The sequence below is a fragment of the Ambystoma mexicanum genome, chromosome 2p, assembly GCF_040938575.1.
Source record: "Ambystoma mexicanum isolate Mex_15411 chromosome 2p, UKY_AmexF1_1, whole genome shotgun sequence".
In the NCBI taxonomy this organism is placed as follows: Eukaryota; Metazoa; Chordata; class Amphibia; order Caudata; family Ambystomatidae; genus Ambystoma; species Ambystoma mexicanum.
Genome location: NC_090923.1, coordinates 901076702 through 901099823, shown reverse-complemented (window position 1 = coordinate 901099823; position 23122 = coordinate 901076702).

Sequence of the window (23122 nt, the reverse complement as noted above, 5' to 3'; positions counted from 1 at the left end):
TCAATAGCTAGGAGTCCCTTCACTAATTGCACACGGTTACCTTTTCTCAACAATCACTTTAAAAAAAACAAATGTTAAAAGAAACAAGCATTGGCAATGCCAACCGTTTGCGCTTTTGTGGGCATCTAATAGCAGAGTGTAGGGATCTGGTCTTATCCTGCATCCTAATGGAACCTTGAGTCAGTGTCATGATTGACAATGGAATGGTAAGGGTTAGAATGTTTATGTGTGACTGGGGTTCTCTTGAAGAGAGTTGAGAGATGTAAGCCTACCTGGGAGGATGCAGGTGTATGTTGCCCTGAACCCAGATGTAGTTGACCTTATATGATTATCACAATGTACTGGAACTTAATTAAAGAAGTTGCTGGAACTTCACCTGAGGTCAGAGTCATCTGTGGGGAACCCAGAACTCTACACAGTGCCTGCAAAATGCCTATTACTTTATACACATGGTCAATCAATGGGTGGGCAAATAACCAAACACCTACAAGCTTTGTGTCGTCTCCAACATACGGTACTCAGACAATCCAAAGAGATGCAACAAAATGCACCAAAATGGAAGCGCTCTCACCTTCAAGTAATGTGTTCTGGGCACTGCTTGGCTGCTAGCAACCAAAAGAGCATTTGCTGCTGCCCGCGGCGTAGGAGACCCATAAAATCTGGGAGGGGACAGGGCACACCATGGGGACTTTGGTTTTTTATTTATTTCTTGTGTTTTAGTCAAAGAACTCGACTTTTCACAAAATTAAAACATCAGTATGTATTAAATTACATATATCATCACTGTATAAAACAAGAGAAAAGAGGGAAAGAAAACCGAAGAAAATTAAGAAAAAGAAAAGCAGTTTAGAGTATAAAATCCTCCCAGCAATGGACCTTTAGAGAGATATTTTATAATACTCTCACCTGCGCTTTAAGAACAGATGCTTTATGGAGTTTTGCCAACCCATCCTATTCTATTCCACTTGAACCCTCAATGATGGAACATGAGTGTGCCCCTTTACAGCAGTGTATGGGCTGCAATCATACCTCGGCGCCAGGGTATTCACCGGATTTACAAGGATAGCAGAACAAGCTCTGTTTTGAATCTCGAGGCTCTGCTTTATTTTTTTCTGGGTCACCCAGATGGCTTATGGTGGCTTCTTTTAAAACTTGTCTACAACCCATTATTCAGCTGGGGGTGGGTACCAAATATGCAGTTGCATCCCTAATTTAAAACCAGCGTTGGCAACGCCAACCGTTTGAGCTTTAATGTAGGCATGGAAAAGGCCCTTACCAAGCACCGCCATAGTGGTCTTAGGTGCCCACTGATGGTAGCAGTTGCAAAATGGTGCAAGTACCTGAACATTTAATAGCAGTGACTGGCAAATGCCCAATACGTATAGACAAGCAAACACTTGCCATTGCTGGTTTTTAGTAGGACTTCAGTGAAGGAAATGCATAGTGCTAATAGAGTGATTGATTGATTTTGATTGATTGATTGATTGATTGATTGTTTATTTGTATAGCACCTATACACAATGGGCCTCATTCCGAGTATGGCGGTAAGGGATAGCGGCCACCGGTAACGAGACCGGTGGCAGTGATCCCTTACCGCCATACTCCGAGTTCCCTTTGCGCCCTCGCCCTTAACGCCTGCTTTGAGCAGGTGTTAAAGTCGAGGGCGCAAAGGGGCCTCCAAGCCAATAACGGTGACCGTAATGAATGGTCACCGTTATTTGCATCCTCCCCATTCCCATTGAGCCCTATGGGGGCTCATTTGGGAATGGGGAAGAGCCTTGGTGAATGGGGAATTACCGCCCCGCCAACCTTGGAATGGGGCGGTAATTCCGCCATCCACCAAGGCGCTGCCGGTCCGGGTACGGCGTCAACCAAGGCGTTAATAGCGCCATTGGTTAGCGCCGTACTCGGAATGAGGCCCAATGTGTTTTAAAGTGCTTCAAGGGGGGGGCATGGGAGAAATACAGTTACATTCCTACAGGTCCTTGAAACAATTAAGAATGTGAAGAATAACTATCATAATCAGCCTGACGACATTTCAGATAGTGCAAGTGCAATGAACAATTAAGGAGAAAAGGAGTGGATGAAGGCATCCCTTGATAAGACATTTGTATTACACCATAGTAAGTTCCCAGCTCCAATTAAGTTATTAACTACACAGGGCTTTGTAGTAAACATCCCTGAGTCAGTGGCTTAATCTAAACCAGAACTGGCACTTTACGTGCCTTTTATAGATCATTCTAGTGTTTTTTTAAAGGAATAGGTTATGGTGTAAAATGAGTCTGCGGCCCGCGTGGCATCCATCCACCGAAAACCCATGAAAGTTGCTAAGATAGCCCAAATAACATGATGATGTGTCGCAAGGCATGATGCCACACACCCTTTCACCAGCTCCCACTATTGGACAGATGAGAGCTGAATATATACCATATTTAAGGTTAGTACTTACTTCAGACCTAGGCTGCAGGTGGGATTGAGTGAAAAGGGAGTTGATGCAGGAACAGCCTGCTGTGACTGTCTCTTCCCAGAGAGGAACCAGACAGCAGCGCAGATGACACTGGAGCAGTGGGAGAGTGCAAGCCCGAGCTCTCACGTTCCCTCTAATAAATCCTCCCCAATGCCGGCCTGCACCTCGGAGAAGAGGGCCACTTTGTGTATTATCAGGCCCAATCAATGTGCAGATAGATATGGTGTAGTGTATATATCTGCAATTATTTCAACAAACGACTTCTAATCGTCCTTGTGCAGGCCTTGTGAGCATGGATCAAGCGTTAGAAGAAGACACATTTGTGACTGCACCCTTTATCTGGGAACATGAGGCGAGGCACCATTCTTCCTTGTACAAATCTCGCCTCTGTACCCTTCTCTACTCCACATTCTCGTCTGCTGTACACCCTTTTCTCCCAATGCCCTTCCCTGCACCCCACACCAAGTCATTCCTCTGACACACTGCCCTCTGCACTTTCTCCCTTGTCTGTACTTCTCTCTCATTTGCAAAACCCGAAGCACCTCCTATGACATTTCTGCCCTACACCACTCTACCTGTGTTCTGGTCTTTCCTGCACCCCTCTCTCCCCTGCACACACTGGTCACCCTGTGCTGCAAAGCATCCCTATCTTTCATCTGAACTCCGTTTTTGTTCCCATCTCTCCCCACCCTTGCTCCTCTCTTTTTCTGTCCTCTGCAGCCTTTCTACCCTTTTTCACTTGGCAGTCCCACACTCTACTGCACCCCAGTCCCTCACTCCCCATTCCCCTGTGGCCAGCACCCCACAACTCTCATCTACACTTAATCAGCACTTTCTCCTCAGTCTTCAGAGCACCCTGGATATCCTGTCTTACATTTCACAGGTTTTCTCTTGCACGCCTTGCATGACCAACCACTCCATATAGCTTCTCAGAATAAGCTGAAACAGGCATGCCAGATCCATGACCTTAAAAGGGCCCATTGATACCTGCAAGCATTAACTCTTAAGAAATAGTCAGGAGCATGGATATTTGTAAGGGGGGACAGACACAGAAGTCACTAAATCCACGTACTGCCGAGGCTCTTAACCCAAAATCTGATAGCACCGCGACCACTCACGTATGCTGACAGAAACAGCTAGGCTGAATAAAACAGGGGGAAGCTTAGCCAAGACCTACAGAAGATTAGCGCTTGATTTCTTTTAAGAGATGCGCAGGATAGGCACCAACAAATGGTGTATTTTGGGCAGGGACAGAGATCAGGTCTGTGCTGGTAATAGTTTTCTTTATGGAATATAATAACACTTTGGTCACAGCGCTTCATGCTAGATGCTTTCAGCTTCTAGGCAATGTAATAACAGGTATTATTACCCTCGTTTGAACAACACTGCATTTATGAAAGGTTAAGTGGACCCTGCTGCTGGTTTTGAACTAGCGAAATGCAGGTAGCCCTCATGTCAGAGACCAAGCTTTAGGTGTGGTACCATGCAAACTTCAAGCAGGGGTGAGTTGGTGGGAAGATGTGGAGGGGTGTGCCTTAAGTGAGTCCTACTGATATTAGAGTATACAGCAAGTGTTTTCCCTAGCCTACCTTAGACATTACTATGGAAAAGAGCACACATCCCACGTAGCGGCCCTTCTTGAGATTGGCTCATCCTCATTTTACTTTATATGGTTTCATGAGGATTTTGTATACAATGTTAGGGTGATATCTCAGGCAGTGTCTGCACTTTGCAAGCCAGGCCTGGGGTACAGGGACATCTGGGAGAAAATTCAGTCTTCGCCAGATTGTGTAATCCTGGGCCAATCATGTGACCCCGCACTGTACATTATTTTCTATATATGTTTACTTGGGATCACCTAGGAGTGGCTCAGTTGGCAGTGTACACTATAACGAAATACCTCAATCGTAAGAGTTTCTTGTTGCTCCATGTATGCTAAGCATGTCGAGTGAGTGTGAAGAAGTACAAAGTGTCACAGCAATAGATGTCACCTGCAGCTGGGGGACCAGGTCTAATTTTGGGAAGCAGTTATAGATACATAGAATGTGTAATGTTTTTTTGCAGAGAAACGTATCAGGTGCAGTCAGCGTGATCCAACTCTAAGGAAATAAACTAGAAACAATCTCAAAGTAACCTGACGATGTAGGGGCACTAGTATAGTGTAAGCAGCAAAAATAATCGCCTCGCCCTTCTCTTTCAAAAAGGCAGTACATAATATATTAAAGAGTGTTGTGGCATTTGTATAGAAACTGCATGTACATATCAATATATACCGGCTCCTATTGTGCACCCTTGATCCTCTGCTTTATCGGTGAATGGCCTCTGTATTATTTTGTGCGGCCTTGCAAGCCCGTGCTGGCCAATGCTTGGAGCTTAAATGTGAGCCCTGACTGCCCATCAGTAAGGAACAAACAAAGAGCCATTCTGAATGCATACTTGCCAACCCTACATATTTAGGCAGTCGGCTATTGCTTTTGAAGCAGCCCTACCGCCTACAGATTTCAGTGACAGATCCTACTGCTTTTTACAGTGGCAGGTCATTTATGTGATTCCAAGGCAGACTGCTTGAGACCAGCTCAGGACAAAGCATGCAACGCATTAATTAGTCCGTCTTTACAGTACGATATTAGGTGATTACTTTGATTGGGCTCAGACCTATTCACTGACCTGTCAGCTAAGTGACTCTCTCCTTGCACTCTTGCCAGTACAACCCTTAGGTGAACCAGCAGTGAAAGCAAGTGGCAGAGTGTAACACCATCACACAGCATCTGCTGACAATTTGGTGTTAGCATTAAGAATTATACATTTTTAACATTTCAACATCTTTCCATGTTGTGCTGTTTGTATGTTTTGTATTTTCCTGTGATGTCATTGTTATGGGAATTATTATTTTTCAAACTTGAAAAATCCTACATCTTTTTGGTCACAGAATGTTGGCAAGTATTCAAATGTTATGTTCCTCTTTGGCAGGGGCTTTGGCACACTTTAATGAATTGAAAAACATGAAGGTGGCACTGGCAGGGCCTCAGATTTTTCAATTAATGAAAGTGTGCCACTGCCAACGTCACATATACAGTTTATAAACATGCGCGGAATGTTGCAAACTGATCAGAGAATCCTGGCCTCTTAATGTTTCATTGAAACATTAAGAGGCCAGGATTCCCTGATGAGTTTTGCAATGCACTGCACGTCTTTAGAAACTGTATATCTGACATTGGCACATTGAATTCACCCCAAATAAACACACGTGGCACATTGCAAACTGATCAGGGAATCCTGGCCTCTCAATGTTTCATTGAAACATTGAGAGGCCAGGATTCCCTGATCAGTTTTGCAATGCGCAATGCGAGTTTAGAAACTATATCTGACATTGGCACAGCCGCACAGTCCCTCCAATAAATCCTCCCCATGCCACCCTGCACCTCGGAGAGGAGGTGGGCACTTGACTGACTTACCTTACGGTAGCTGCTGCCTGCTCAGCATGTTCTCACTCTGTCTCCCTCGATAACACATACGCTGTCATGAGCACACAGTCACTGCAGCACGCGTTGCTGCCTGGCTTCTCCTTCGTTCTGAAAAACAAAGGCTGAGGCTGCGCAGCAGTGCACAGCGCAGGCAGGGCACGTGCAGTTTGTTTGTTCCTCGGCCTGGGCATGTTCATTATGCGCAGGCGCGGGGCAGCAGCAGAAGTTGCAGACAGTCAGTCTACTGTAAGCTTGCAAAAGTAAAAGTAGACTCTACTTTAACATTTGCAAGCTTACATGCAGTGGCGTGACACTACCTTTGGGGGCCCCCCTGCAAGCCATGCTGAGGGGGCCCCCTCCAGTTCGGCAACAAATCATGGGTCGCGCCACACTCTGTGCTGGCCTAGATTACCACACTTGCACAATACGCACGGGCATGCTGCTTCAAGGGTACGCTGCACACTGTGCTTGGACAGCATACATACGTTTGTGTTTTAATGCATTAAACAGCACACTTTCTGAGAACAATTGGCTAAAAAGCCAGAGCGTTTGCAATTGTTTTGTAGGGTAACACCAGTCCAAAAATCCAATACATACATGTCACCAACAGTGCACAGGAACATTAATGCTTTCATTAATGGAATGCTTTGCTATTAAAAATGACATGCCACAATGAAAACATGTCCAACTGGCTGTACAATGCAGACCAGTCTAGACACGTAATTACATATTACAGTAAACCATGGTAGGCAACATTTAGACATACCTAGACTGGTAACACCAAAATGGCAGTCAAAGCAATAACACTTATCATGGTTATTTTATCACAGATGCCCAGAAAAATATACAATGCCACAGTAAGAAACGGCTAGACTGGCAGTAACCAAAAGCCAGTCTAGCCAGGCACTTACACTTAGCAGAACTGCTTAATCAATGATGCCCAGTTAAAGAAAGTTAAGCCAAACCAAGAAATGACTAGACTGGCTGCACCAAAATGCCTCTCTAGCCACTAATACCACATAACATGCCTGCTTAGCCTGGTGATAGATTGCCTTTTTGATTTATTCCACTATCCCTGCCCCCAGATCCCCCTCCCTCCAACCACCTGCTCCAACCCCCAAAATCAGCACATCAGCCCAGACCTACCTCCACGTCCCTCTTCCTTGTCCCAGTGCTGACGTATGAGGCACCTTCCCTCATAGATAAGTATAAGGACGAGAAAGAGTGGGGCTAGAAGTAATGAAGATTACAGGTAACTAAGCCAGGCATTACCTGCATGTCCCTCTACCTCATTCCAGTACTTGTGTATGAGGCAAAGTGCCTCATACACAAGTACTGGGATCAGGAAGAATAGGGATACGAGTAATGAAGATTATCAATAAGTAATCATGGCATCAAACACAAGCAGTGGCACAACCCCATTGATCTGACTGGGCTTTAGTCCTCTTCCCCCACCCCTTGAAATTTTGGGCTATGTTGACTCGACCTGGCTGACCTACAAATCCGTTGCCGGACAGAACAAGACACAAATGTTAAATGGCACCTGTGTTTGTTCCTAAAGGCCCAGCAAATACTAACGTAAAGTATTTCACTGTTCGTTTTTAGGCAGTTGAAATCATGATAATGGTTTAGTAATTGCATGCCAGGGGAGTGATTGGAAGGACAGAGCGGGGACAGGAGACCGCTCATTCTCACAGCAGTCCATAAGTGGGTGCTTTCAGACTTAAAGGAGAGAGGTAACTGCTTGTAACATTGAAGCTGCACTAGAATAGTCTCATTAGAATGTGTAAAGAAGTTAGATGCCCCCACACAAATAAAGGTGCCACACTCCCACCGCTCGTGAAGTTAGCGCCTCTCCCAACATTTGAAGGGTTAGCTATCTCCCAAAATTCAGGTTTTGTTGAGCCCCTGAACACAAGCACACACCATTCACCATACACATACATACACGCACACACGCGCACACCCAGCCACCCATACATTTAAGTGTATACCCTTTCACCATACAGGCACACCCAGGCAGCCATCCGTACATTTATGTGTGCACCCTTTCACCATACCGGCACTCCCAGGCAGCCATCCATATATTTAAGTGTGTACCTTTTCACTGTACACTCACACACACACACCCAGCCACCCATACATTTGAGTGTGCACACTTTCACCATACACTCACACAGGCTTATCCAGGCCGCATCATACACTCACTCATTAATGCACATTACATTCTATACATACATATACACACACTTACATGCATGCACACACATTTAAAGAAAATACATTTTCTTACCTTTAACCCGTTAGTCTAGGAAACGAGACCTTCAGCTCCTTGCAGTAGCCAGGAATGCTTGTTCCTGTCATCTGCAGAGCATCGGGAGGCCCCCGTGTCATGGAGTGGAGGGGAGTCCCATTACTTCAAAAAGAAATTGTTTCTTTTTGAAGTCACTCTGACTTCATAAAGAAATTATTTCCGTTAAAGGACCAAACCGGAACAGAAATAATTTTGTTATGAAGACAGAGTTACTGCAAACATAAACTATGGGCCTCATTATAAGTTTGGTGGTCCGGAAACCTTGTTTCCAGACCACCACACTCAGAGTATGCCTGCTGAGACCGCTGCACCCGACAGGTCTGACCCTGGCGGGCGCAGCGGCCTCATTAGGCACTCATCACCGAAGCACAGGCACCATTAGTGGCACTGCCGGTGCTTCCGTGAACCCATGGGAACTAACATTTTCCGGCACCTAACTTCCCAGTCTGCCAAGACTTGTAATGTCCCTGGTAGCACCGGGAAGCTAGGTGTCGGAAATGGTATTACGAGGTCAGCGGCAACCCGCCAGTCACACCGGCAGTTTACAGCCGGCCGCGTAATGAGGCCCTATTTCTTTTTGAAGTCATAGTTCTCCCTGCCCCATGCCTTGGAGGCTACTAGCCTTTAGGCTTCCACGTCATGAGGTGGGGAGCCCTTGGACTTCATAGAGAAATAGAATCTTTTTTAGTCACTCTGCCTTCATAAAGAAATTATTTCTGTAAAAACAAAATGTCTATGAAGGCAGAGTGACTTCAAAAAGAAACTACATTTTTTTTGTAAAAAAAATATTTAAAAAAATATATACATATTTTGTCTGCGGGGCCCCTACCAGGACATGGAGGGGACCCCGTGCACCGCGGGAGGTGCGGGGGCCCAGTTACGCCAGTGCTTACATGACAACTGGAGCCTGCAGTCGTATTTTACGGCAGTGACACAAATAATCTGGGGGGGATAAAAGCTATTGTATCCCCCCCATTTAAAATTGTGGGGGGGATTTGTCCTCCCCATTCCCCCCATGTCCTACGCCCATGGCTGCTGCACCTGCAAGAAAAACATAGGTTTCAGCTCTGCGCTACTAAAAAGAAAAAAGAAATCCTGAAACGTGATTGTCCTAATACTGGTCAATCACAGATGGATGAAATCCTGATTCCACCTCAATGGGATTCATACATGTGACCTATAGATTGCATTCTGTGCTCAGTCTGAAGCATTCGCCCAACCCAGCCATCTATCCTAGCAAGCAAAGCTAAATTTTTTCCCTCGCATCTAACCTGCCTCTGTCCCTCGCTTTCCCTTCCTCCACTCTAGCGCTTCACCCATCATGGTCACATCCTGAGCGCAGCTGGCCATACTGCCTACCTGCATTTAAACATGTCCAGTGTTGGTTGTCCTTAATCTATGTATGTCCACTTATCGGAATGCAGCCGTGGAGCAGCAGCAAAGGTGCAGAGATAGTGTGGGGCATTTCTGTTCTTGTGTTAAGTGGGTTGGACATGAGCCTAGAATTCTGGCAAGCCTCCAGATTGGGAAGCAATGCCTACTGACTGAAACAAAAGCAACCCTTAGATCCTGAGTGTTCTCCTGCCAAGGAGAAAACAAGATGCAGCTAGCGCCTGCTTTTAGAGTGTCCCTTCCAGGAAAGTGCAACACCAGCGACCACTGCTGCACATGCAAGCCAATAAGATGGGGAGGGCATTGGGAAATCCGCAATTCTCACCAGAGTTTGCTAGTGCAGGTAACTGTCATAAAGCCTAGCCTGTTCACGTTTCCTGTGCCATCAGGTGAAGACACAACAAGAGTTTACCTTCATGTCTTCAGGTTCTCGCAGTCACCGGGGGTTTCGTCGGCACACCTTGCTCACCGGGTAGCGAGGGGAAGATGAACATTTAAGCTCGATAGTGTTTCAATCAAGGAGGTGGCTAATCAATGATACACAAAATCAAGTCAACTTGCAAACATGTCCCATGGGCTGCCCTGCCCTACCTGCAATACTCACCAGCCACACCTTGCATCTCTGTTATGTGGTCTCTGTGCTTCAGGACAGGTGAAAAGCCACCCTTGCTGACAGACTCACTTCCGGAGAAAAAGGGAGCCACCCAGCAAGGTCAAAATTGCCCCAAACCAACAGAAGTGTCACAACCCTTACGGGATATCTGTGGCAGCGCTGGCACCGCAGACCTGTCTTGTTCTTTCCCACAAGTACGGGCCACGCAAGAAAGGCACATTATGTTTCTGCCAGCGACGGTCTAGTCTTTCCCAAGATGGTCGCCGCCGGAGAGAAGGGAAGACTTATAATCGGTTTACTCCTGGGAGCAGGTGCGTTGCAACCCGTTGCTATCTCGACCCTCGGGTACGATGCTAAGCCATTTAATTTTCTGTCTTCAGCTTTGCATCCCTCCTGCTTCTCGTAGCTCTCACTACCTCGTAGTGTTCTTTGTCTCCACCCTGTTTTTCTACTCTGTATTGTTCTGTCCTATTCACCGGCTCCCGTGCTACACTCTCTTTCATTATCTGCTTTGCAGCGCCGGACTGTTTCTTTCATCTATCCTGCCTCTGTCACTCTGCTTCGGTGGGGTTGCTGGTCTTTTCTGCGCTTCATTTTCTGTGCATGCTCCGAACCTGGGATCCCCTTTGGCTGCGTGGCTCTCTCTAAGCCTGCGCATTCTTAGTCAAGTTACTCTTGACATCCTCCTTTTCCTGCTTGGCCGTTTCCTGAGGCTATGCATTGTTTGGACCTACTCTGGCTGTCCTGGTACCCCTCTATACATCACCTTGCTGTCGCTTACCTCAAACAGAGCCTCTGCTTTTCCTATGCCTTTCCTACCTCAGGATGATCATTAGCTTCTGCTTACTGCTTCATGGTTTTTGATTCTACCCGATGCCACCCAGGGATTATTTCTCACTGCCATCTCGGACTGTCTGGTCATCTGAGGATCCTGCTCCAATCAAGTCTCCATTCTGTGAGGGTTTTTGTGACACAGTGCTTTTCCCTCTACTCAAAGGACACATCCCCCCAGGCCGCCACAGCGAAATCCCTTATTGCCTAGCCGGAAGTCGCAGTGGCAGCTAGAGAGGATAGGCTCTACCTCTACAAGGACTGTCTTCGTGATAAGGTCAAGGCCAGAAAGAAGGAAAAGGACAAGACCTCCCAAAAGGAAGACAAATCATCATCTTCAGGTCAGGATTTTGGGAGATTGCAATGCCAAAGAAGAAGAGAGAAAGACATAGCCCAGATTCAAGAGCTTATCAATGCTGTGCAAGGGCTATCCGCTGAACTCCAGACATTGAAAGCGGAAAACAATGCTCAAAGACACATGGTTACCGCCCGGGATGCAGTCCATACTGATGCTCCTATGAGATCTCTTACATCAGGCAAGTTTAACGGTACTCCTAGCAAGTTAAAGGAGTTTCTAAATGCCTGTACTGTTCATTTTTTGTTCAGAGAAAATACCTTCATGCTTGACAAGGCCAGGATTGGTGACATGATTAGAAACATGACAGGGAATGCAATGTCTTGGGCTACACCCCTAGTTATAGCCGTGAGCCGAGTTATAGCTACATACCCAGGCTTCATACAGGCCATGAAGGAGATGTTTGAACGCCAAGAGTTGACATATAATGCATAGGAATCCCTGCTGGATGTTAGACAGGGAAGTCAGGAGGTACTCGCCTACATCACCAAATTCAAGAGACTGTCACAGGAGGCGGATTGGCCGGAATCAGCTCAATACACTATCTCCATCGAGGACTAGCTGAGGATATAAAAGATGAACTGATACGTATCCCACGTCCTCCATCGCTTGCTGAACTTATTTCAGTGGTATTACAAATTGAGTTCCGACAGCACGAATGGAAGGAAGAACGCAGAAGGACAAAGGGGCCTTACAAACAGTCCGCTCCAGTCTACCTCCTCCGCCCAGAGAAAATCCTCAGCCTGACGAACACATGCAGGTAGGGACCACTAGATGACCACTCACATCAGCAGAAAACAACGGAAATGAAGTTAGGGTCTCTGCATGTACTGTGGGTCTGACCAACATGTACTAAAGGATTGCCAGAAGGGCCCCCAGGAAGCCGGGAAACTTCTGTCCGCGACCTCAGTAGAGACCAATGGCCGAGGTTTGGTTGTGAGACATATTTTCACATCACTACCTCACCGGAACCCATGGACGATCGTCTCATGGTTCTCAAGGTCATCATTCATTTGTCACCTATAGAACCAATAGCAGTCCTAGCTTTGTTGGACTCCGGAGCTGCTGGTCTATTCATGGATAGTAATTAGGCAAAAGATAAGCATATGCCGCTGGAAAAGAAATCCGAGATATAAACTGTTGAAGGAGTGGACGGACCCCCTCTCTGTTCTGGGCCTGTCACTCAACAGACGACTTCTCTCCGTATGACCATCAACCAACATACTGAGTCCATCCATTACCGCCCGGGATGCAGTCCATACTGATGCTCCTATGAGATCTCTTACATCAGGCAAGTTTAACGGTACTCTTAGCAAGTTAAAGGAGTTTCCAAACGCCTGTACTGTTCATTTTTTGTTCAGAGAAAATACCTTCATGCTTGACAAGGCCAGGATTGGTTACATGATTAGAAACATGACAGGGAATGCAATGTCCTGGGCTACACCCCTAGTTATAGCCGTGAGCCGAGTTATAGCTACATACCCAGCCTTCATACAGGCCATGAAGGAGATGTTTGAATGCCAAGAGTTGACATATAATGCGTAGGAATCCCTGCTGGATGTTAGACAGGGAAGTCGGTAGGTACTCGCCTACATCACCAAATTCAAGAGACTGGCACAGGAGGCGGATTGGCCGGAATCAGCTCAATACACTATCTTCCACCGAGGACTAGCTGAGGATATAAAGGATGAACTGATACGTATCCCATGTCCTCCATCGCTTGCTGAACTTATTTCAGCCGTATTACAAATTGAGTTCCGACAGCACGAATGGAAGGAAGAACGCAATAGGACAAAGGGGCCTCACAAACAGTCCGCTCCAGTCTACCTCCTCCGCCCAGAGAAAATCCTCAGCCTGACGAACACATGCAGGTAGGGACCACTGGATGAACAACCACATCAGCAGAAAACAACGGAAATGATGTTAGGGTCTCTGCATGTACTGTGGATCTGACCAACATGTACTGAAGGATTGCCAGAAGGGCCCCCAGGAAGCCGGGAAACTTTGGTCCGTAACCTCAGTAGGGACCAAAGGCCGAGGTTTGGTTGTGAGACATAATTTCACATCACTACCTCACCGGAACTCATGGACGATCGTCTCATTGTTCTCAAGGTCATCATTCATTTGTCACCTATAGAACCAATAGCAGTCTTAGCTTTGTTGGACTCCGGAGCTGCTGGTCTATTCATGGATAGTACTTGGGCAAAAGAGAACCATATGCCACTGGAAAGGAAATCCGATATACAAACTGTTGAAGGAGTGGACGGACCCCCTCTCTGTTCTGGGCCTGTCACTCAACAGACGACTTCTCTCCGTATGACCATCAACCAACATACTGAGTCCATCTCATTTGATATCATAAAGGCAGCCCATTTTCCACTTATTCTGGGTATTCCTTGGCTGCACTTTCATAACCCTCAAATTGATTGGTTCAAGAATCGGTCTTGTTATGTTCTTCGATGTGTAAGTCCTATTGCTACCCAAAGGAATGCCTACCTGAATCATGTCTTGTTACAGTTCTCGGACCATTTCTCTCCAGCCCATTGATCAATGAGTTTAGTAAGATTGAAGAATGTCAGGCTTTTCAAGAGGTATTTGAAGACAGAGTACCTTGCCAACTACCACCACATCGCCCGGAAGACTGTTCCATTAAGATCAAGCCCAATGCAGTTGTTCCTTTTGGTCGTATGTACTCACTATCTATTCTTGAGAAAGAAGCTTTCTGTGCCTACTTGGATGAAAATCTCGCCAATGGCCTCATTAGGGAATCATGATCCCATGCAGGCGGTTCACTATTCTTCATTCCAAAGAAAGACATCAAGGAGCTTAGGCCTTGTATTGACTTCCGGGGCTTAAATCAGATCACGATAAAGAACCGATACTCAATGCCGCTCATAAATGATATCTTGGAGGTGGTTCAGACAGCTAAAGTCTTCACTAAACTTGATCTGAGAGGAGCTTACCACCCCCTGGGAATAAAAGAAGGTGACCAAGGAAGACAGCATTCCGCACCACATTTGGACATTTTGAATTCCAGGTCATGACTTTTGGCCTGTTAAACGCGCCAGCAATATTCCAAAGGTTATGGATAGGCTGTTTTCAGACATTCAATTTCGTTATGTCATCATTTACTTGGACAACATCTTGGTTTTTTCTCTTTCTCTTACCACACACAGAAGTCACCTTAAAGAAGTCCTACAGAGGCTAGCACAAAACAAATTACTAGCCAACCCAGAAAAATGTCAGTTTGAGGTTGACACCATCCCTTATTTGGGGTTTGCCCTCTCGCCACAAGGGGTTCAGATGGACTCTAGGAAGATCTCAGCCATTTTGGATTGGCCACCTCCCAAGACGGTTAAGGAGATACAACGCTTCCTGGGCGTGGCAAATTTCTACAGGAGATTTATTACTCAATTCTCAAGAACAGTCCTTCCCATCACCAATCTGCTTAAAAAGGATGTTCCCTTTTGTTGGGATGATGAGGTAAACAACTCTTTTCTATCCCTCAAGGAAGCCATTTGTTCATCTCCGATTCTTAGGCAATTGTACCAGCACAAACCCTTCATTGTTGAGACTGATGCGTCTCATGGAGCTCTGGGAGCCGTATTGAAACAAACAGCTGAAGACGGATTCGAGCACCCAGTTGCCTTCTTTTTTCCCATTTTGGGACCCAGCAAGAGAAACTATTCCATCATTGAGAAGGAACTGTTGGCCATCCGAGAAGCTTACACTGATTGGCGTCATTTTTGGTTGGGGTCTCTTCATGAGTTTGAGGTTCGAACTGACCACAAGAACTTACAAGTCCTGCAACAAATGGATTGCAAGAATTCTCGACATGCTCAATGGGCTTAATTTTTTCACAATATAAATTCCAGATCACCTATGTACCAGGCACTCAAAACACAGTGGCTGATGCGCTTTTACGTCAAAGGGGAAGAGGTCCACGAAGAACCTGAGCCTAAAGAAAAGATTCTGGGAGAGAACATCTTTATTATTATCATCACTTCTTTCCTAGATCAAGTGAGAGAAACTCTTGAGGCTGTTCCTTTTCCAGTCTCTCTCAAAGACGATTCTGAAATCTCTTGGAGAGACGGTCTGTGTTTCCATCAAGGATCTTTTGTTTATCCCTGCACCCCCACTTCAACGGAAGGTCCTATTGTGGGTACATGACAGTATATCAGCCGCACACAAAGGAATCGCAGAGACACAGGGACTTTTGTCTTGCACATTTTGGTGGCCCACTCTTCTCGGAGATGTCAAGGAATATGTGATATCCTATCCGGTGTGTGCAGCCAGCAAGTATTCCATGGATAAACCCAAAGGGTGATTGGAACAAGCCCCAGTACCTTTGTCTCCTTGGACTTACATATCTTCTGATTTCATTGTGGAGTTACCACCTTCAAAAGGAAACCCCGATATAATGGTCACAGTGGATTCATTTATAAAGATGGCACACTTTACCCCTCTTCCAGGCATACCTACAGCTCCACAGATGGCCTCCGTTTTTCTACGAGACATATACCGTCTCCAAGGTCTTCCTGTTTCCATAACTACAGCTCAAGTCTCACAATTCACTTCCAAATTCTGGAAAGCTCTCTGTACGTCCTTGGACATTGACCGGGCGCTTTCGTCAGGATTTCACCCACAGACAAACAGACAGACACGGAGACTCAATCATACTCTCGAACAATACCTTAGGTGCTTTCCCACTCATACGCAACATTCCTGGTCTGAACTTCTTCCCATGGCAGAATACTTATACAACAACACAGTCCACATGGCTACCTCAATTAGCATGTTTTTCTGCCTTTCCGGATATCATCCCATATCATTTCCTTTGGCAACTTGTCCTCCAACCAATGTACCTGCCCTAAATGACTATCTCAAAATCCTCCAAGATAACTGTAAGTCTGCCTACACCCATCTGTTGCAGTCTGAGTAAAAAGACAAGAAATATGCAGATCAACACAGAAGAAACAACCCTTCATGGATCCTGGGATGTAAGGTTTGGTTGTCCACTTGCTTTCTTCCATGGTGGATTCATCCTACAAAATGTTCTCCTCAATATGTGGGCCGCTCCGAATCTGGGATCCGCTTTGGCTGCACGGCTCTCTCTAAGCCTGCGCATTCTTAGTCAAGTTACTCTTGATGTTCTCCTTTTCCGGCCCAGCCGGTTCCTGAGGCTGCGCATTGTTTGGACCTACTCTGCTTGTCCTGGAACCCCTCTATGCATCACCTTGCTGTCGCTTACATCAAACAAAGCATCTTCTTTTCCTATGACTTTGCTTACTTCAGGATGTTTATTACCTTCTGCTTACAGCTTCATGGTTTTTGATTCTACCACCCAAGGATTATTTCTCACTGCCATCGCAGACTGTCTGGTCATCTGAGGATCCTGTGCCAGTCAAGTCTCCCTTCCATGAGAGTTTCTGTGCCACGTTGTTTTTTCTTATACTCCAGGACACATTCCCCCAGGCCGCCACAGCAAAATCCCTTATTGCCTAGGCAGATGTTGCGGCGGCGGCTGGAGAGGATAGGCCCTACCTCTACAAGGACTATCTTCGGGATAAGGTCAAGACCAAGAAGAAGGAAAAGGACAAGACCTCACGAAAGGAAGATGAATCATCATCTTCAGGCGAGGATTTTGAGAAGAAATGCTTGTTTACCACTTCTCAAGCAGGTGGAATGGTTAAATGACAGTTCCCAAGCCGGAAGAAGGCACTTCTACAAGCAGTCAATTTATTCTGGAAGCATTGACATCGATTTTCCCATTGAAAAACTATTTTTCAAATCAGCCCATAATGTTTACTAACAGATAGCATTTCCACAGTTTCGTTTTTGTGTATCTTTATGACTTGACTGAAAAGCCGCATAACGCATAGAAGATTTTTTTATGCTGACATAATTTAGCATTCATATACTTGTATTTTTCCATTCCAAATACGGAAGACAAAGTTATGTCATACTATTTTTGGTTCACATAAGTATTTATATATTTGTCATTTCAGTTTACAATGTGATATGCGTAGAATATCCCACTAACACACAAAGGACAGTGCTCAATATCCGTGAGCACTGTCCTCTGTGTGTTCACAGGATATTGCTTGCACTTCAGATTTCTAGCTTTCCCGTTGCCGGCATGCGCCACGTTGCCGGCAGCAGACAGCTAGAAAGCTCAAGTGTGAGCAAAATCCTGTGAACACATAGAGGACATTACCCATGTGAGCACTGTCCTCTGTGTGTTAGCAGGAATTTGTACACAAATCACATTGCGGGACCATGCGGAGCAAGCATCTGCATGACCCTTCTCAGCTAACAGAGGCAATCATTGAGCCAGTAAGGGTTCGAGCACTACATGACATGTATCACAACATTGCTGATTTTGTGTTGTAACGCATTGATACATATTAAAACTGATTTAAAAAGGGTGAGCCTCCTCTCCACTGACAAGCCGTCCTATGTTTCCCTCATTTGGGATTGTGACGCCCCAGTGCACTTCTCCGTTACCTTAACTTCTCGGTAAGCACACTTTTGCAGCCCAGTACTGCCACAGCAGTGCAAGGCGGCGGGTCGCCGTCCTACCATCACGGACATGCTGCGGTACTTTTTACTTTTTAGCGTTCACTCTTTGGGATGACACACCTCTAGGAACAGGCTCCGACACTGCACCCAGACGAGTGGCCCGTACTTCCCATCAATCAGCCAGCAATCACACTCGAGCCTCCTAGTGTGATTTCCATGAAAACCGCCCAATGCCCGGAAAAACTGGGACGTCTGGTCACCCTGCGTTTACAGTTTACATTTGCTTTTACCTTTCATGCATTGTGCACTTTCAATCAAATAACGTGTATTTTTTAGCAGTGCTTTTATTTTTTGCGATTGCATGTAAATGAATATATCACACTTATATCCTTGAACAGTGTTTTCATATTGTATTGGGGAGTTTTGCCAGTCTTGCTCAGTTAGGAGTAGGTGGAGGAACATCAGGGACCATATGCCAGGCCCCCAAAAGGGCTCAGATCGTGTACTCCTCTTTCCTTATTCCCAGTGGTGGGCTAGCCTATAGGGATCTCTGGAGATTTCCCAGTAGACCTCTGCTTCCTGGGCTTCTTTCGTGTGTTAACCTATTGAATTTTCAACTGTTCTCATAGGAAAAGGCTTGGGCTTGCTGAAAATGTGTAATATGGGGCCACTTTGCACATTATTTCCAGGGCCTCTTTTGGTTCCCAGGCAACCCCTGCTTATACTATGCAGGAAAACCTCTTCTCTTTATGGGGCTACTTTCGATCCCAGGCCCTCATGGGTTACCAGACTGCCCTCGGCAGAAGAGCAGACAATAAGCATGAGGAGCAAAGAGTGGAATATTACAGCTAGAAGCTGGAAAAAACCCAGCTCCTCTCCTTGCTTTCGTTCCCAGTACCCCTTATCACTGCACCTGCAGAGCGCTCCGACTCCCTTTCTGGCTTGTCCTTCGGCAGACAATACAACAACTATTCTGAACAGTTACATCAATATGCAACCTTTTCTTCTCTGCAGAAATACATGTTTACTTGGTAAGCCCATGAAAACGTGAGCTTTCATTGCTGTTTCATTTGGGTAAATGGGAGTGAATGTCCAAGATGGCCGTGCAATACACCCCTTGGACATTCAACTACCATAACCCAATGGGTGAAAAGGAGGCTCCCAGACCCTGCCCACAGTGCCAATTGTTTTGCTTTATCTTGATACAATTTCATCTGGAGCTGCTGCATCAATGCAAGTTGTTTTTCAGCATCCAGCTCTTTTTCCAATTTCAGGACATTTGCCTGTAATTCCACATTTTGCTGATATATTTTTCGGACGGCATGTAACAAAATCCAGTCCCTCCTACCTTGAGCCGAACACTCCTTCCCTTTTTCCACCAGCACATGTTGTAGTCAACCTACCACTTCAGCCGGACTCGCCTCTCCTATACTAGTGTCCCATTCCTCACTTAAAACCACACCACATGCTGAAGTCTGTGTGACTTTGTCATACCGACTCTTAGTCCACCACAGAATAGTCACCTCAGGACAGCCTCTGCCTGCGGAGCTTCCTTTCTTCCTAAATAGGGAACTCATTTCACCAAGTGGATATTTCGTGTCCCTATTGTTGATACCTCACCAAATACTATACACTTTCCAAACTATTTGCCTCTCTGAGTCCAATATCTTTTACGTATATCAATTTGGCAGGGATATCAGCACAAAGACCCTGCTCACAGAGCCAATTGTCTTGCTTTATCTTGGCCATGTGGGGAGACCTTATGCTTACGCCCCCCGGACTACTGAAAAATCAGTTATTGGACTCAGGTAGGCAAAGAATCAAACATAATACTTTGTTAATGATGATAATATAAACGGCTCATTATAGGCTGCTTATTCACTCATAACAAATATGAAAAATAAAACAAACACACAGTTATAAATAAACATAGAAAAAGTGCATCACTGTTAAGATAGTTGTGGAAGACACGTTTATCTCGGCCACCACGACACTGCTTAGTCCCACAGCAGGTAGGAAGAGGGATCACTAGTATTAACAGGGTCTGGAGCGGAGCATCCTCCAACTCAGCGAGACTGCATCATCCGGGGTCCAAATTCTAACTGCTTTTCAAAGAGGAAAACCTCTTCTCTTTATGGGGCTACTTTCGATCCCCGCCCATCATGGGTTACCAGATTGCCCTCGGACGAAGAGCAGACAATAAGCATGCAGAGCAAAGAGTGGAATATTCCAGCTAGAAGCGGAAAAACCCCAGCTTCTCTCCTTGCTTTTGTTCCCAGTACTCCTTATCACTGCTCCTGCAGAGCGCTCCAACTCACGGTCTGGCTTGTCCTTCAGGCAGACAATACAACAACTATTCTCAACAGTTACATCAATATGTGACCTTGCCCTCGCTGAAGGAATACATGTTTACTTGATAAAACCCATGAAAACGTGAGTTTTCATTGCTGTTTCATTGAGGTAAATGGGAGTGAATGTGCAAGATGGCCACGCATTGGCTCCATTTTTTCTGGCGCATTTCGCACACGCACTACACTACACCCCTTAGACATTCAACTATCATAACCCAATGGGCGAAAAGGAGGCTCCCAGAGCCTGCCAACAGCGCCAATTATTTTGCTTTATCTTGATACAATTTCATCTGGAGCTGCTGCATCAATGCAAGTTGTTTCTCAGTGGCCAGCTCTTTTTCCAATTTCAGGACATTCGCCTGTAATTCCACAATTTTCTGGTATATTTTTTGGAAGGCATGTAACAAAATCCAGCCCCTCCTACCTAGAGCCAAACACTCCTTCCCTTTTTCCACCATCACCTGTTGTAGACAACCCACCACTTCAGCCGGACTCGCCTCTCCTTTACTAGTGTCCCATTCCTCACTCAAAACCACACCGCATGCCCAAGTCTGTGCGACTTTGGCATACGGATCCTTAGTCCACCCCGGAATAGTCACCTCAGGCCAGCCTCTGCCCACGGACCTTCCTTTCTTCCTAAATAGGGAACTCATTTTACCAAGTGGATATTTCATGTCCCTATTGTTGATACCTCACTAAATACTGTACACTTTCCAAACTATTGCCTCTCTGAGTCCAATCTTTTACGTATATCAATTTGACAGGGACCTTTGGCAGCAATATCAGCACAAATTGTCTTGCTTTGTCTTGGCCACGTGGGGAGACCTTGTGCTTACGCCCCCCGGACTCCTGAAAAATCAGTTATTGGACTCAGGTAGGCAAAGAATCAAACATAATACGTTGTTAATGATGATAATATAAATAGCACATTATAGACCGCTTATTCACTCATAACAAACATGAAAATTAAAACAAACACACAGTTATACATAAAGATAGAAAAAGCGCATCACTGTTAGGATAGTTGCAGAAGACACCTTCATCTCAATCACCACGACACTGCTTAGTCCCACAGTAGGTAGAAAGAGAGATCACTAGTATTAACGGGGTCTGGATCGGAGCGTCCTCCAACTCAGCGAGACTGCATCATCCGGGGTCCAAATTCTAACTTCTTTTCCAAGAGGAAAACCTCTTCTCTTTATGGGGCTACTTTCGATCCCCGCCCCTCATGGGTTACCAGATTGCCCTCGTCTAAAGAACAGACAATAAGCATGCAGAGCAAAGAGTGGCATATTCCAGCTAAAAGCAGAAAAAACCCAGCTTCTCTTCTTGCTTTCATTCCCAGTACCCCTTATCACTGCACCTGCAGAGCGCTCCTACTCACTTTCTGGTTTATCCTTCGGCGGACAATATTGAGGAATATGACAAAACATATGCTAGTCATATGCTAGTCTTTCATTATTAACATTGGTAATGTCTATCTTCTTTAGCAATATACGAACTACCGGGTGACGTCACATACATATTAACATGGCCACTCGGCCACAATGTCAGAACAACGCTTCACTGGCTTCAAGCTCTGGACGTCTCTCATGCTACTTCGCTGTTTTCCATTGAACAAAAACACAAGTAAGTTATCTAATAGCAATTTAGATTAGAGCTTTTTCGTTTCTAAGATCAAGATACTTAGCTTTACTTACCGTTGTTGCAGAACTCGGTACTGGATTCTTTAAACTGATTCTGAAGGCTCCAGGCTCTGGACGTCTCCCATGCTACCTCGCTGTTTTTCATTGAACAAAAACACAAGTAAGTTATCTCATGGCAGTTTAGACTTGATCCTTTCATTTGTAAGATCAAGAGACTGACCTTTAAACTTACCGTTGTTGCAGAACTTGGTACTGGACTCTGGTAATTGATTCAGATGCGCTGCAAGCTCTGGACGTCTCCCCTACTACCTCGCTGTTCGCCACTGAACATAAACACAAGTTACCTCATGGTAGTTTAGAACAGACCTTTTTCGTTTCTAAGTTTAAGATATTTACCTTTCACTTACCGTTGTTGCAGAACTCGGTACTGGACTCTTTAAATTGATCCTGGTGGAAATACCCCCCTCCATCTGGTACCATACCTAGATCACCTTTTGGTGACTCAGGAGATTTGATACCTTACAGCCTATTCTGTTATGCACACTAGAATATAACACACATCGTGACTTAATTGGTAAGTTTTGCATCTGCTATAAATATATGTCTCTTGATATTACATACTTGACACTTGAACCAATTAGTGATATGTCATCACAGGCAGAGGCCCTCCAACACCACTAGATACGTGGTTTACACATCCCAGGACACCCGCAGAAGCTGATATCTATCTACCCTCTTCCACCGGGTTTGCAGTACTAAAACCTGTGAACACAACATGGACAGTGATCTCTAAGAGGCTATGTTGAAAACAGAAGAAACTCCTAGGGAGTGATAGGTAAGAAGCTGATTTCATACTTATACATAAGGGCACCCACATGGCCTTTAGAAATTAAACAGAAATGTTTTTCTAAAACAGACTTATACAGCTAGTTGGGTTACTCCGGAAGTAAAGATTTAGTTGAGATTGGGTTCCCTCATCTCCTGGAACATCTTATCTCAAGCATGCATTGATGTCAACCATGATGACCTATAGACCTGACTGTAAATATGTGGATTGGATATATAAAAAAATGATTATCTATAGGTCATCAATTTTCTAAACATTGTATACTAATTGCAGTACTTGAACTTCCTGTGATGCAATGACCATTAGCCGTAATTTGGCGC